The 16,696-nt window shown below is 41.0% G+C and overlaps 1 pseudogene; it reads right to left on the bottom strand.

Moving 5' to 3' along the window:
* Window positions 1–7,824: 7,824 nt before the first annotated feature.
* LOC127411109 (E3 ubiquitin-protein ligase UBR1-like) overlaps window positions 7,825–16,696 on the bottom strand; it is a 43,194-nt pseudogene continuing 34,322 nt past the window's right edge.

Below are 16,696 nucleotides of genomic sequence, written 5' to 3'. Positions count from 1 at the left end.
GAGCTTGTGCCTCTATGCCTTTGGAGGTGCAAGATCACCAGCTGGCGGACATCGTGGTGACTATGTACTCTCAGTCTGGGACTACAGCTAGGGTAAGTAAGAGGAAATGGATGGCGGCGGATGCGATGAAGGCACCCCCACCTAAGAAGAACGCTAAACTCATTCCATGGCCTTACTGAGCAGCAGAGTGGATAATCTCTCAGCAGCCATGTCTCAGATGGAATATCTGCTGATGCAGCTCAAGCTTGTTCTGGGGATGCAACCCACTACTTCATCAGCTCCCGACACCCAAATCAAATCAATCAAAATCAAATCACTTTTATTGTCACACAACCATATACACAAGTGCAATAGTGTGTGAAATTCTTGGGTGCAGTTCCGAGCAACATAGCAGTCGTGACAGTGATGAGACATATACCAATTTACAATAAACTTCAGATTTACACAACACAATTTAAAATCTAATATATACATAATTACAACACAATATACAAATAATAACATACAATGTACAGTATACAATATACACAATATAGAAAACACATTATACAATAAAAAATAGTATATATAGTATATATAAAATGTACAGTAGTTTGTATTGTACTGTATTGATATTCAGGCTGTCAGTTGATAGTCAGTTGCCAGTGTGTTGTTAAGAGAGATATAATTATGACAGTCCAGTGTGAGATAATAAGATTAATAAAGTGTAGTGCTGATGTATATTGATCGTGAGAGATCAAGAGATCAAAAGTCAGATTGCTTGGGGGAAGAAGCTGTCATGAAGTCGACTGGTGTGGGTCCTGATGCTGCAATACCGCCTGCCTGATGGTAGCAGTGAGAGCAGCCCATGGCTCGGGTGGCTGGAGTCTCTGATGATCCTCCGAGCTTTTTTCACACACCGCCTGGTATATATTTCCTGGAGGGAGGGAAGCTCACCTCCGATGATGTGTCTGGCAGTTTGCACCACCCTTTGCAGGGCTTTGCGGTTGTGGGTGGTGCTATTGCTGTACCAGGCAGAGATGCAGCCAGTCAGGATGCTCTCTACAGTGCAGGTGTAGAACCGTGTGAGGATGTGGCAGTTCATTCCAAACTTCCTCAGCCATCTCAGGAAGAATGAGGCGCTGATGAGCCTTCTTCACAACGGCCTCAGTGTGGACAGACCATGTGAGTTCCTCAGTGATGTGGACACCCAGGAACTTGAAGCTGCTTACTCTCTCCACTGGTGCTCCATTGATGGTAATGGGGCTGTGTTCTCTTTCTCTTCTCCTGAAGTCCATCACAAGCTCCTTTGTCTTACTACTGACATTGAGGGAGAGGTTGTGCTCCTGACACCAGCATGTCAGAGTGTGCACCTCCTCTCTGTAGGCTGTTTCATCATTGTCAGTGATCAGACCTACCACCGTTGTATCATCAGCAAACTTAATGATGGCATTGGAGCTGTGTGTTGCCACACAGTCATGTGTGTACAGGGAATACAGGAGTGGGCTGAGAACACAGCCCTGTGGGGCTCCAGGGTTGAGGGTCAGTGATGAGGAGATGTTACTGCCCATTCTAACCACCTGGCGTCTGCTTGACAGGAAGTCCAGGATCCAGCTGCACAGCGAGCTGTTTAAGCCCAGAGCCCGGAGTTTCTCATCAAGCTTGGAGGGCACAATGGTGATGAATGCTGAGCTGTAGGCTACAAACAGCCTTCTCACATAAGTGTTCCTTTTTTTCCAGGTGGGAGAGAGCAGTGTGTATTGTAGATGCAATGGCATCGTCAATGGAGTGGTTGTTGCGGTAAGCAAACTGCAATGGGTCCAGTGATGGAGGCAGCACAGAGCAGATGTAATCTCTGATTAGTCTCTCAAAGAATTTGCTGATGATGGGGGTCAGAGCAACAGGATGCCAGTCATTTAAGCAAGTGATTTTGGATTGCTTTGGTACAGGCACAATGGTGGATGTTTTAAAGCATGTTGGGACTACAGGCAAAGAGAGGGAATGGTTGAAAATGTCCGTAAAAACACCAGCCAGTTGGTTCGCACATGCTCTGATGACACGGCCTGGAATGACGTCTGGACGCGCGGCTTTACGGATATTCACCCGTCAGAAGGATCGGATTATATCCACTTCAGAGACGGAGAGTGAACTAACCTCTGTAGCTTCGGCCACGAGAGCTCTCTCCACGAGGGTGGTGTTATTTCCCTCGAAACGTGCATAAAATGTATTTAGCTCATCCGGGAGAGAGGCAGCAGTGTTCACGGCAGAGTTTCTATTCCCTTTAAAGTCCGTGATGATGTTAATCCCCTGCCACATGCTTCTAGAGTTGGTGGTGTTAAACTGTCCTTCAATCTTGTTCCTGTACTGGTGTTTTGCTGCTTTCGGAGGGCATAACTGGCTTGTTTATGCTTCTCCGCATTCACGGAATTAAAAGCAGAGGTCCGCGCATTAAGTGCCGCACGAACATTGCTATTAATCCAAGGTTTCTGGTTCGGGTAGATCCGTATTGTTTTGGTCGGAACAGCATCCTCTTCGCACTTTCTGATGAAACACGTGACGCTATCAGCAAAAAGCTCGATGTCGTCATCAGAGGCGGACCGGAACATCTCCCAGTCCGCGTGATCAAAACAGTCGTGTAGCGTAGAATCTGATTGGTCTGAACTGCACTGGCTCGTTCTGAGGGTGGGTGCTTCCTATTTCAGTTTCTGCCGGTAAGCTGGCAGAAGCAGAACGGAAGAGTGGTCCGATTTGCCAAATGGTGGGCGGGGAAGGGATTTGTAGCCATCCCGGAAGGGAGAGTAGTAATGATCCAAAACCCAGTCCTCTCGTGTGTTAAAACTGATGTGTTGGTGGTATTTTGGTGCGATTGATTTGAGATTAGCTTTGTTAAAGTCCCCGGTCACAATGAACATGGCCAAAGGGTGCGCGATTTCCTGCTTGCTTATAATCCCATACAGTTCCTTGAGTGCCCGGTCTGTGTCGGCTTGTGGCGGGATGTACACAGCTGTGATGATGACCGCTGTGAATTCCCTCGGTAGCCAGAATGGTCGACACAGAAGCATGAGAAATTCCAGATCAGGAGAGCAGAAAGACTTGATAGAGTGTACGTTCCTCTGATCACATCAGAATTTGTTGATCACAAAACATACACCACCACCTCTGCTTTTACCTGAAAGGTCTTTCGCTCTGTCTGCTCGGTGCACGGAGAACCCTTCGGGTTCGATGGCTGAGTCTGGAATCTCCGCAAACATCCAAGTTTCTGTAAGGCAGATCATGTAGCAGTCCCTCGTCTCTCATTGGAAAGAGATCCGTGCTTTCAGCTCGCAGAGCTTGTTGTCCAGAGACTGAACATTTGCCAGTAGAATACTGGGTAGCGGGGGTCGATTTGCACAACGTCTTACTCTGATGAGAACGCCGGCTCTGTTTCCCATTTTCCTTCTGCGTTTCCGCGGCTGGGCTGCCCAGACAAAGGGCTCCGCTAGCGTGTTTGTAAACAGCGGGTCGGCATTGAGGAATTTGAAGTCCGGTTTATGGTGTGTAATTGCAGAACCAATGTCCAAAAGTGTTTGTCTTTCGTAGACAATAAGGCAGACAACGTCCAAGACAAAATAACATAAGAATTGTAAACAAAACAAACAAAAAACTACAATGTTGTTTCGGAGCTCGGAACGCAGCAGCCATTCTCTTGAGTCCAGATGAGCTAGTGCCTTACAGAGGCACTGCCTTACTAGAGGATGATGATGCTGTCTCTATGGCTGCTACTATTTCTTTTATCACTCTTGAAAAAACCGAGACCCTGAGATTGTACCCAAGCTCTACACACCTGTCATCTCCCTCGCACAATGATGCGCAGCTCACTGCAAGCGTGGACAAAGTGAACGATATGCAACCAAGTGGCTATGGCCCAGTATCAGCTGTTATCACTTAAGCACTGGCACAGTTGCCTGGACCCCTGTGTCTTGCACTATGATGAATATGGCAGATCCTGCACAATTTGGCCTGGATCGGATGTCGAGTGTGGATAAGTGTGTAGCCTCCTTGGTGGTCACACTGGACAAGGCAGTTTGTACTGAGGTTCGATGCCCCAGCATGGCGTGTAGACGCTCTGAAGACAACATCACAAGAGCGTAAAATCACGCTGCCCGGATCGGCTGCATGAATAACACACTCTCTCATCTCGTAGTGGATTCGGCTGTGAGTCAGTCAGGTGCAGAGCCCTTTTTAAGAAATTGGGTCAGCACTGCAAGGTTTGGGCTTGATAACCAGAGAGTTGGGGCGCCTTATGACCTAGTCTAGACGGCAGCAGTTAGATCCTCGCAGGCTGGATAGATTTTGCCCCGCACAACCATCAGGTCCCCATGAGCGCATGGTTATTTATGGTGCTGCCAATCCTGCAGGCAGTGCGAAAGAGCCTCTGCCAAAATCTTTTTCATCTGTCTGGCACCAGCCACCACCTGTGTTACAGTCCACGCAATGGTCAAAGGCCGCGTTGATGGGTGCAGGCTGATGGCTGGACTGTACTCAAAACACCAACTGGCAGCATGGGCAATGGCTACACGGGACCCATGGGTCCTCTCTATGCAGACAGAGGGGTATCGACTGCAGTTCAGATATCAGCCCCCTCCATGAACAAGGTTAAACCAAAACATTGTAAAAAGTTCTGTTCAATCAAATGCATTAATGTCTGAAATTTGCACCCTCTTGGTGAAAGGAGCCCTAGAACAGGTAGAGTGTTCAGAGTGGATCGAGGGGTTCTGTTCCGTTGACTTCCTCGTGCCAAAGAAAGACGGCGGTTTCCATCCAGTGTTGGATTTAAGAGGATTGAATCATTACCTCAAGAAATTACGGTTCAAGATGTTGAAAGTATCAGACGTTCTCGACATAGTTTCCCAAAATGAGTGGTTCATTACGCTCGATCTACGAGACGCATACTTTTACATTCCAATAGTAGGGTCCCACCGCAAATTTCTCTGATATGCCTTCCAAGACCGCTTATTTCAGTTCAAAGATCTACACTTTTTAAAGATATTGCCTTCGTGCACTGGCAGACACCTCTGTGCTGTGCAGCCATATAAACACGACGGGCCTCACCGTGAATACGGAGAAAAGCTCCCTCGTTCCGAGCTAGTCCATTCAATTAATTCGGTCTACAAGGCATGCTTACTGCTGCAGCTCATCTCCTGCCCCTGGGACTACTGGAGCTTTGTCCCCTGCAGATCTGGATGAACAAACTCTGTCCCAATGTTAGGCTTCACAAGGCAGCAAAAGTACAAATAGACAGAGCATGCATGTTGGCACTCAGGACATGGCGTCAACGGGCCTTCCTGGAATCGGGAGTCCCGATGGGTGTGGTGCCATGTCGCAGAGGAGTAATCATTACGGATGCTTCCCATTCGGGTTGGGGCGCAGTCTGGCAGCACAGGGCAGCGAGCAGCTCGTGGAGTCCCCGTCATGCATCGGATCAGATAAAATTACTGGAGTTGAGGGCAGTAATGCTGGCCTTGAGGCATTTTTTGCCCCATCTTCGTGGCAAACACTGCCTTGTTCGATCAGACAACATGTCAACAGTGTACAATATCAACCACCAGGGCGGTACACACTCTGTTCCGGCCCTGAAACTGACAGACCGCATTTTGCGCATTTTGGTCAGCTGTGGCACCCTCAGCCTCACCATCTACAGCTCTGGGTTTGGCCACTAGGGCGAGTCCTTGACTGACATAGAGCCTTGTGTGAGAATAGGTGGAAAATATTTTCGGTTTAGTGTACTGAGTGAAATAATGCAGTGTTCAGTTGTCCTGTTACTACAGTTTATGCAGGAACTGTTTGACAAAGGGAGATATCCTTCAACGTTGAAAGTTTATGTAGCCGCAATCTCTGCGTGACACGAAGGGGTAAATGGGCTGTCCCTCAGGTTGCACAAACTTGTGTCTTCCTTCCTTAGAAGTGCGTGCCGTCTTCGTCCTTACCGAGCGCCGTGCAGCCCGCAATGGGATTTGCATGCAGTCTTAAAATCAATGTGTGTGGTGCCCTTTGAACCATTAACGCAAACTGAACTAAAGTGGGTCTTGCTGAAAACGGCTTTTTTGTTAGCAGTGGTTTCAGCAAAATGCATCGGGGAGCTCCATGTGCTAAGTCCGCAATGTTTGCAATAGAAACCTGAGTTTGCAGGTGTGACACTCTGAGCTAATCCATCTTTTTTGCCTTAAGTATTGTCACTGCAGTTTGTAAAGCAATCAACAGATTTAGATGCCTTTTCGGATGTGGCGGATGAGTGCAGCTCATTATTGTGCCCTGTGTGAGCGCTTATACATAATATTTCTGTTACCGTGTCAATCCACAAAACAGATCAACTGTTTGTTTGTTTTGGAGCACAGGGCTTGGGGTCTCCACTGTCAAAGCAGTGGCTGTCGCATTGGGTGACAGAGGTGATTTCACGAGTTCACTGTGTGGTTGACAGTTCCCTAAAAGGTCCAGTGCAGTGTTACTTGGTCAGGAGCGTCACGGGCCACCCTTAAAGGAGTCTCTATCATGGGCATCTGTGGAGCAGTGATGTGGTCATCCCTCTCTACCTTCGTCAGATTCTACTGCCTTAACGTTTCTACAATCTCTGGCTTGGAAGCAGCTGTTTTGTCAGCACCTGAATAGCCATGTTGAGGTGAGTTGACCTCCTGACACTGCTGATATAAGTCATTCATAGGCTGAGATGCCCTCTGGAAGTCAGGAGGGATGAAATAGAATGTGAGTTACGAATGTAACTATGGTTCTATTAATGCCGGATGACTGCCAGTGTTCCTCGTCACTCGGACAATGCTCGTTATCCGTGAAAAGTTTCCAGAGTAGGAGTGACAAGTGTCATACCCTTTTATGGAGGGGGGTGACTACATTGCATTTCTTTGTTGGTATTATGTCTCGATCCCATCTACGCACAGCAGAAATAACCGTAGGTTGAGCCGACCCTCTGGCGGTCATGTGGCATTCATAGAACCATAGTTTAATTCGTAAGACACATTTTACTCAGCAACCACTGAACGGTGCCATGATGATTCTAATTGCCTATTTTCTGTTTCTGGTCTCGAGAAGCAATGTAAAATCCACCAAAAAGAGCAATCCAGATGGAGAACAACCATTTAAGTGTTAGTTGGAGTAAAAATGAATTTCATGCTCAATTTGTGCAGTTGTTGAAATAACTCAAAGTAGTTAATTATATCAACATAACTAACCTAGGGCCATCACTTCATGTCATTTACACACTCACTGTCAAAATTTTTTTTTTTTTTTAAATGGTTATCTTCACACTGCTAAGTATTGACAATATAGAGCAAAAACATTTTTGACAATTTGTACAAATCTAAAACTTTAAACATCACATTACCCACTAAGAATATATGGCAGAAACTGAAAACAGGCAAATCATGAAACACTTCCACATTCAGGAAAAAGGAGGATACTGACACCCATTGTCCTGGATACTGGAAGTTTGTTTACTAAGTGCTGCCTCTTCACACCGAAGACATTTGTTTATCTTCTGTTTTGTTACTTTTAGTCTTTTTTTTTCCTCCGTCTTATTCTCCACACATCCCTATTATGGACATTCTTGGATTCAATCCAAATTAATTTTCTCGCGTTGTTGCAGGCTGGACTGTGACCAAGCAGCCATGACACAAGCTCTTTGCTGAATGAACACCACCATGTGCTCTTGCTTGACATTTGATGTTGCGCCCTTTATGCGTGATCCGCGCTGTGTGAGCTGCAGGTAGTAGCTGTTTGTTTCATCACTCCAGCAGGGACCACTTGTTTGAACATTTCACCTTTCCAGCTTTTATTGGGTTATTGATATGACTGTAGTCAGTATGCCTGGGCCATGCAGGCTCCCACATTCTCCCCGTTCAGCTGCACCTGACAGCAAGGGCACTGCGCACACAGCATGGCCCCACAGAGCAGACACAGTGTGGGGTGTTTTCGATCATCATCTGATGAGTTTGGGCATCTACAGGAGTCAGGAAGAGAGAGATGGAGTGAAAGATGACATGGGCAGAAAATGATCAGTGATCGAAATCACTGAGATCACATTTTTTCCCCCATTCTGTTAGTTGATGTGACCATTAACTGAAGCTCTTGACCCGTATTTGCATGACTTTACACACTGCTGCCACATGATTGGCTGATTAGGTAATCTCATGGATGACTGTTGGTGCCAGGTGGGCTGGTTTGAGTATTTCTGTAACTGCTGATCCTCCTGGGATTTTCACGCACAACAGTCTCAAGAATTTACTCAGAATGGTGCCAAAAACAAATAACATCCAGTGAGCGGCAGTTCTGCAGACAGAAATGCCTTGCTGATGAGAGAGGTCAACAGAGAATGGTCAGACTGGTTCGAACTGACAAAATCTATGGTAATTTAGATAACCGCTCTGTACAATTGTAGTGAGAAGAATATAATCTCAGAATGCTATTCTGAGATGTGGGTTGGCGCTGTTTTGGCGCCACGAGGGGGACCTACACAATATTAAGCTGGTGGTTTTAATGTTGTGGTAGTATGAACAAGTGTTTGGTTTGTACCTCTTTATTAAGGGGGTTATAAAGTCCCTGTTGTCCTGAAACAACTGAAATAGGTTACAGGGTAAGGCAAGGTAACTACACAGTAGAGACAGTTCACTCTCTGATGATTCTGCAAAACAAAATAAAAAATATTTTTTTAAATTATGCAGTCTGCTACCATGTTAACAATCACATACCATCAAAATGCTAACTTTAACTCAATATGCATACTGTGAACATTACTTTTTGCTAAAATTGTACAAAGAAGTGAGTATTATTATATGAACCATGAGTCAATTATGGATTCACACTAGGAACTGTACTGCAAACCATGTTAAAAAAAAAGTCTGGAGTTTACATTATATATATATATATATATATATATATATATATATATATATATATATATATATATATATATATATATATATATCAGTACATTATGTTAGTGCATTATGTTAAATACAACATGTGGAATTAACCCGTTATACTGGACAACTCCTCTGGAGGGGTCACTCCTGTAAGGCAATTAAAGAAGAGAGCGGCACAGCGCAGGAAGGGCATCACACCTCTCTTTACTCCCTCTGCAACTGTGGAGCCAGATACACCAGTCCTCAACCTAAGAAAAAGAGAAGGATTGAAAAAATCTTTACCCACATGATCGATGTCTCTGACAGTATGAGGTACATTCCACACAAAATAGTAGGGTACAAAATAAGCCTGAAAACCATTTATTCATTTTTTTTTTTTTTTTTACAACAAACGGTCAGTGAAAGGAGGTGCTTAACCTTCAGAAAATATTTATTAGTCACACTTAGGAGGTCAAACTGAATATTTTAAGAGCATTTTTATTTTCCATTCATTTTTTTAATAGGGTTCTCAATTTTTGCAACCCTGTTACCAAATGTGGGACATGTGTAAATACAGTTTAAAACCCTGATTTCTATGATTTTGAAATTTTCTAGCAATAAACATTAAATTAACACCCAAATTAAATAGACATAATATAAAATAAAATAATTATTTAAAAATATGTCAAAATGCTAACAGCGTAGCAAATGTATCCTAAATTAAGCTATCGCTCAGTAGGGGATTGCTAGTTTGGAACCAAATGTTGGTTTTTAGTCTTTGATAAACTTATACTTCCCATAAAATAAAGAAAAAATATTAGATATTTTTTTTCTTTCAATAACTTGTGTGCATACTGAGCTTGGCAAATGCAGTCAACACAAAAATATTCGTAAAAATTAAGAAAACTGAACATTTGGAATGGAATATAATCTTGTCTTCCCACCATGCTGTTGAAAGGGTCCAAACAATTTACTTCTTGAGTTTTAGAGAAAAACCCAAAATCAAAGGGAAAATCCTGCGGTAACAGGCACGGTAACAAATGTGGAACAGCTAAATATAAAGTATTTTGGTAATTAAAGTTATAATAATTTTTATAGATATACAATTCAACAGATGACATCAAAATTATGACACTGCTCAATGATTTCAATTGTTGGATACAATCAAGAAAGTCAAGATCTCTGAGAAGGGACAGGCCAAAAAGAACATCACCATTTTAAAGTGGGAATATAGAGATGTGATGTGTTGAAACCTATCTACTTCTCATGCAAGGTTAATTTTATGTTATAAAATAGTATACAGTATTTAACATATCTAAAGGTTCTCACAAAAAAACAAAAAAAAAACAAAAAAAAAGATTACAGGCATAAAATGTGCCACAGACTCACCCATCAGTGTGTTGAGATACAGTAGAGTAGAGCATTGCTGCAGCCTGAGCTTCATCTCCCTCGTCTCCTCCTCCTATTACAGCACATTCTGATAAAACACATGCAAGCATGCACAAACCATTACTTACAATATCAAACTGTAATTGCTGCAAGAACCAAATGTCCATATGGTTTTGTCTGAACAGCAGCAACTCCCTTGAATATTTAGGCAATAAATTAAAGCCTTTATCATCCAAATAACAATCGAAAGATGATGAGTGTAAAACTAGGTGCCGTGTGCTTCTGGTTCTTTCCACAGAACCGGTAGCACAGGGTATTGACTCAACTTGGTACCTGCACTCTGTTTTGGCTGCTTTCAAACTTTCATGTGTGTGCGTATGTCTGCGTGTGCTGTAAAGTTATAGCCTAAAGATGATTTTTTTTTTTTATTTATTTTTTTTTTTAAGGCATAATCTACAATCACATTATTCATAACTGCAGAGTAAGGTTATAATAGTTTTGAATTTTGAATTTAGTTTTTATTTCTATTTCATTTTCAATTTCTCTCTCCAATTTAGTTTAGTTTTCGTTTTGTTAGCTCTTTGTTAGTTTTAGTTTAGATTTTCAGTATATTTAGTTTTAGCATTTATATTATGGTATATTGGAGAATGGGGAAAACAGGTATTTGTGTCATATGGGTCGTAATGCTGGACTTCCCAATGTCCAATTTGCAAATAACATTATTGCAGGTGGCCTCCAAGTAGTATTTTGCTTAGGGCTCCCATTTGCTTAGAAACGGCCCTGCTAATAGTACAGCTCTGAAAACAACTTGATTCTCTGGGACAGAAATGTAAACTGCACTGGGTAGGGGAGGAGGCTATTGTCATATGGTAGTTATATAATGTTACATACATTAGACAAAGAAAAGCCTCCATCGCCATCATTTACAGCAGGGGTGCTCACACTTCTATGGAATGAGATCTACTTTTTCATGTTATTGCAGCAATACAGTGCATTCATAAAGTATTCTGCCCCCCTTCCTTTTTTCACATTTTGTTATGTTGCAGCCTTATGCTAAAATTATTCAAATTATTTTTTTCACTTCAATCTACACTCCATACCCAATAATGACACAGCAAAACCAGATTTTTGATAACTTTTTATTAAAAATAAAAAACTGAAATATCACACTGACATAAGTATTCAGACCTTTTGCTATGACACTTGAAATTTAGCTCAGGTGCATCTCATTTCTCTGGATCATCTTTGAGATGTTTCTACACTTTGATTGGAGTCCACCTGTGGCAAATTCAATTGACTGGACATGATTTGGAAAGGCACACACCTGTCTATATAAAGTCTCACTGCTGAAAATGCGTATCAGAGCAAAAACCAAACCATGAGGTCAAAGGATCTGCCTGCAGAGCTCAGAGACAGGATTGTGTCGAGGCACAGATCTGGGGAAATACAAAAAAATATGGTTGAATTGAAGGTTCCCAAGAGCACAGTGGCCTCCATAATTCTTAAATGGAAGAAGTTTGGAACAACCAGGACTCTTCCTAGAGCTGGCCACCTGGCCAAACTGAGCAATCGGGGGAGAAGGGCCTTGGTAAGAGAGGTGACCAAGAACCCGATGATCACTCTGGTTGAGCTCCAGAGATCATGTGTGGAGATGAGAGAAACTTGCAGAATGACAACCATCACTGCAACACTCCATTGAAGGAGTGGATTTTCGAAATCCTTTTATTTATTATTACAAGTTATACCTTATCTTTTATTGTCCTCTTTACTGTTATTATATTAATCAATTTTCTATTTTACTTTTACTATAAGGTGCAAGTTACACGTATGTGATCTGAGGGGTGACTGAGGGTCTGGCTTATGCCAGGAGTGCAGTAACAGTGATTATTCATTTAGCCCAGCTTCCGGAGAATATGCATTTACTGTATCTTGTATTTATTCACAACATATTTATCTGTTATAATTATTATATAATTAATCAACTATTCTATAACCATCTGATTCTATTTTATTCAATCATTATTAATTGTATGAGAGAGAGGGATTTTAGTTTCTTTATTGTGATATTATATTATATTTCGTTTGGCCTTGTGTATGCTTTCTGTGTTTTCGCCTGCTTTCTGTCCTAAAATTCCACAGATGATGAGGCCTGATATTCCAGCAAGTCTTGGGGAGAAGGCCTCTGTTCCAGAGGAGAAGATAGCACCGATACATTGAATGTCTAGATTCTTATGTCTCTGAATTATTTGTGTTTATTGTGCCCTCTCAAACATGACTTTGCCGTCGAAAATAACTTCCAAGGATTTTAATTGCTCTCCTTGGTACCCCTTTGACATAAAGAAATAAGGAGTAGCTGTAACTGATAGCTAACCTCTGATATCTGATCATAAGTTTGTCTCAACCAAGGATGGGACCTCGATTCATGTTGTGGCTAACAATTATTGTTTGCATGAAGACGGAAGCAGTCCATATTTGGAATATGTTAAAATGTTTGAAGTAGTTGACCTACCAGAATGCTAGAAATGAGATAATTTGCATATGACTATAATTGCTTTGGAAAGTTTGTAAAACTTAACTTCAGCTTCCTGTATTTCTAACTGTTCTCATCGTCTCGTGATGCTTATTGAACCTGCAGAGAACAATCAGAGTAAATGCTCTCATTTGATTTTTGCAAAACCTGACTCTGAGTTTTATTCCTCAATATACATATTGAGGACCCAGCTGTTACCCCCAACACCACCGATCTGGGCTTTATGGCAGAGTGGCCAGACGGAAGCCTATCCTCAGTGCAAGACACATGAAAGTCCGCTTGGAATTAGAAAAAAGCACCTAAAGGACTCTCAGACTGTGAGAAACAAGATTATCTGGTCTGATGAAATGAAGTCTTGCACTGCAGCACCTGACCAATACCATCCCAACGGTGAAGCATGGTGGTGGTAGCACCATGCTGTGGGGGTGTTTTCAGTGGCAGGGACTGGTCAGGGTTGAAGGAAAGCTGATCGCAGCAAAATATAGAGATATCCTTAATGAAAACCTGGTCCAGAGCGCTCAGGACCTCAGACTGGGCTGAAGGTTCACCTTCCAACAGGCCAATGACCCCAAGCACCCAGCCAAGACAACACAAGTGTGGCTTAGGGACAACTCTGTGAATGTCCTTGAGTCACCCAGCCAGAGCCCGGACTTGAACCCAATCGAACATCTCTGGAGAGCCCTGAAAATGTCTGTCAACCGACGGTCCCCATCCAACCTGACAGATCTTGAGAGGATCTGCAGAGAAGGATGGCAGAAAATCCCCAAATCCAGGAGTGCAAAGCTTGTTGCATCATACCCAAAAATACTTCAGGCTGTAATCGCTGCCAAAGGTGCTTCAACTAAATACTGAGTTAAGGGTCTGAATACTTATGTAAGTGTCATATTTCATTTTTTTAACTTTTATATATATATATATATATATATATATATATATATATATATATATATATATATATATATATATATATAAATCTGACAAGTTATCAAAAATCTTGTTTTTGATTTGTTATTATGGGGTATGGAGTGTAGATTGATGTGAAAATTATAATAATAATATAAAGCATTTTAGCATAAGGCTGCAAAAAAAAAAAAAAAAAAAAAAAAAGAATGAAGAGGTCTGAATACTTTATGAATGCATTGCATTTACCATACACAAAATATATAAATTGTTAACACCAAAATTTCTGTAATTGTTAGTGAAATTTGACAATTCTTGATACCAGCTTATCACAACAAATAATCACACTAACTAATTTGTTATGTACAATTGTACTCAAGTAATTATTCAGGACTAAACAATCAGTAATAAAATAACAATACAGCAATGAATAGAAATAATTAAAATAGAACAAAAAATACAAAATTAAGAAAACAGTGCTTTTGTTAACAGCTTTAGATGTTTTTAACAGCAGTATCAAGTATTCAAGTAAAAATTCAGAATGAAATGCTACATAGAGCCTAATTACTACTGGTCTTCACTGTATAATGTATAATATATTTATACATTTTAAAGCTAATAAAGTTACCCAGTCAAGAATAGTAAATAATATTTTAAATTACCCATTTTATCCCAAGAAATCAAAAAAATAAAAAATAAAAAAATAATATTAATAGAAGTATCGGTAATGGTATCAACGATATTGAACGTGAAATTATTGGTATCAGATCGAAAATAAAATATGTGGTATCGCCCATCCCTAATGAAAACCTCACCATGACGGGCACTTTTACATTCTCGGGGTACACAAAAAGCCACCTGTCTAGTCAAAGCACGCAGCTATTCCTAGATCGCTAATGAAATATAAAATGACATGCCCTGTATTATTTTCAGCAGCAGAATAAGAATAAGAACTTTGTAATAAGGCCATGGCTGTATCACAAATATAGCAATTTTTATTTCCGTTATTGTTATTCAGGCTACTTACTTATCTCTTTTACTTGACCCTCAAAAATCCACTTGTCCCGGACAAGCATAATGTCAAACCCTGCTGAACTTCAAACCAAACTCTTTACTGGTTCCAAATTAAATCTAAATCAAATCACAGATTGACAGGGTAAGACAGAATGAGTGAAAGACTGTTTTCTACCTGCTTTTCCTCTCTTCACAATGGCAGTGATTCTCGCTCTGCTGCTGATGCAACGAGGTACTAGGCCATCTATTATCGCAGTATATCGGCATCTTCATGTTACGGTAATGGCAGGTTTAAAGGTTAAAAAACACCACAACAAAAATGAAAACTAATTCTTATTCAAGATGATTTTATTTAAGTTAGTTTCAGAGCCTTGGATTTTTTGTTTAGTTTAGTTTCAGTTTTTCCAATTATGTTTTTTTTTATTTTTTTATTTCAGTTTAAGAAAATGTTTTTTTTTTTTTTTTTTTTTTTACATTTAGTTTAAGTCTTCATGTTCGTTTTAGTTTACAATAATAACCTTGCTGCAGAGTTAGGACTTTAGGACATTACAGACATCACTACTTCATTTTCTGTTAAAGCATATTTTTGTGATGTATTGTGAAAGGCACTATACAATTAAAAATGACTTGACAATAACAGATTTCGACTCATTAACAAAATGTTAATGAAACGATGCATCTCAATGAACATAGAGTCCAAAATATTATAATGCAATGATCCAACGTCTTTTCTTACAGAGGCCAGTTTGATTTTTTTAAGTGTTTATAAAGTGTTTAGCCAAACTTCGAGGTATCCAAACATTGAAAATGACCAAAATCAGCACTGGACCCAGTGTGAATAGTTTTAATGTGAAATATTGATATAGAATACTTTAGAATATATTACACTTTTTTTGTTGATTAGTTTTCCACCTAACTACTGATCCATGCAGTATGTTCACAATAACATAACACTCACTGTACTTTGAATGCACAATATTACTATTATTTCTCAAATATATCATATACAGTCAGGGCTAACCAGATGGGGTAATATTTCCCACAGTTTAAACCTGATGGTGTGAACAGGCAGTGTGTGTGTGTGTGTGTGTGTGTGTGTGTGTGTGTGTGTGTGTGTGTGTGTGTGTGTGTGTGTTTACCATGCAAGGCCAGCAGGACCTGCAGCATGTGTCCCATAGTGAGCAGGTGCAGAATGTGGAGGTGATTGTGTGCAGTGCTGATTGCAGTATCTTCCTGATACAATGCTGGGATGGACGGAACCAGCCCCACCTAAACACAACAGTCACAACTTAGTCCAACAACTGATTAGTTCAGTTCAACAACTCAGTTTACTTTACTAGTTCCTCAATATGGTACGTCGAAGTAAGACAAAAGAACATTATAATAAAAATAGATTTGTACATTTTATTAAGAAATTGCCTATGCAAACGTTAGGGCTATTGTTTACACATTCTGAAAACTGAGGAGAAACATTTAGATCTGCTAAAGCCCTTTCACAATATCAACCCAAATATGCACAGATAATCATTGGCAAAAAAAGAACAAACTGTGTTGATGCTGTTCGTGATTGAGAGGGCTGGCTCACAGCTGTATAGATCCAAATATAATCAGGATATTTGCAGGTTCAGTTTCACATTATAATTTTTTTCTAAGCCCTACAGACCCTGAACAGATGAGACATGCCCGTTTGACACTTCAAGAATAGTGAAAAAAGCTTTTCAGTGCATATTCTTTTAATGTTCGGTTTTCATAATCGATTTCTCTTTTGTTGCTTAAGACGTGTATATGACATATATGATATAACATTTCCGTAATAACTGCAGTAGGGCCTGGGTAGCTCAGTGAGTAAAGACGCTGACTCCCACCCATGGAGTCGTGAGTTTGAATCCAGGGCGTGCTGAGTGACTCCAGCCTAAGCTACCAAATTGGCGTGGTTGCTAGGGAGGGTAGAGTCACATGGGGTAACCTCCTCATGGTTGCTATAATGTGGTTCTCG

The sequence above is a fragment of the Myxocyprinus asiaticus genome, chromosome 20 (assembly GCF_019703515.2).
Source record: "Myxocyprinus asiaticus isolate MX2 ecotype Aquarium Trade chromosome 20, UBuf_Myxa_2, whole genome shotgun sequence".
In the NCBI taxonomy this organism is placed as follows: domain Eukaryota; kingdom Metazoa; phylum Chordata; class Actinopteri; order Cypriniformes; family Catostomidae; genus Myxocyprinus; species Myxocyprinus asiaticus.
Note: the sequence above shows the minus strand (reverse complement) of the source record. Positions and strands in the feature narration are given on the sequence as shown.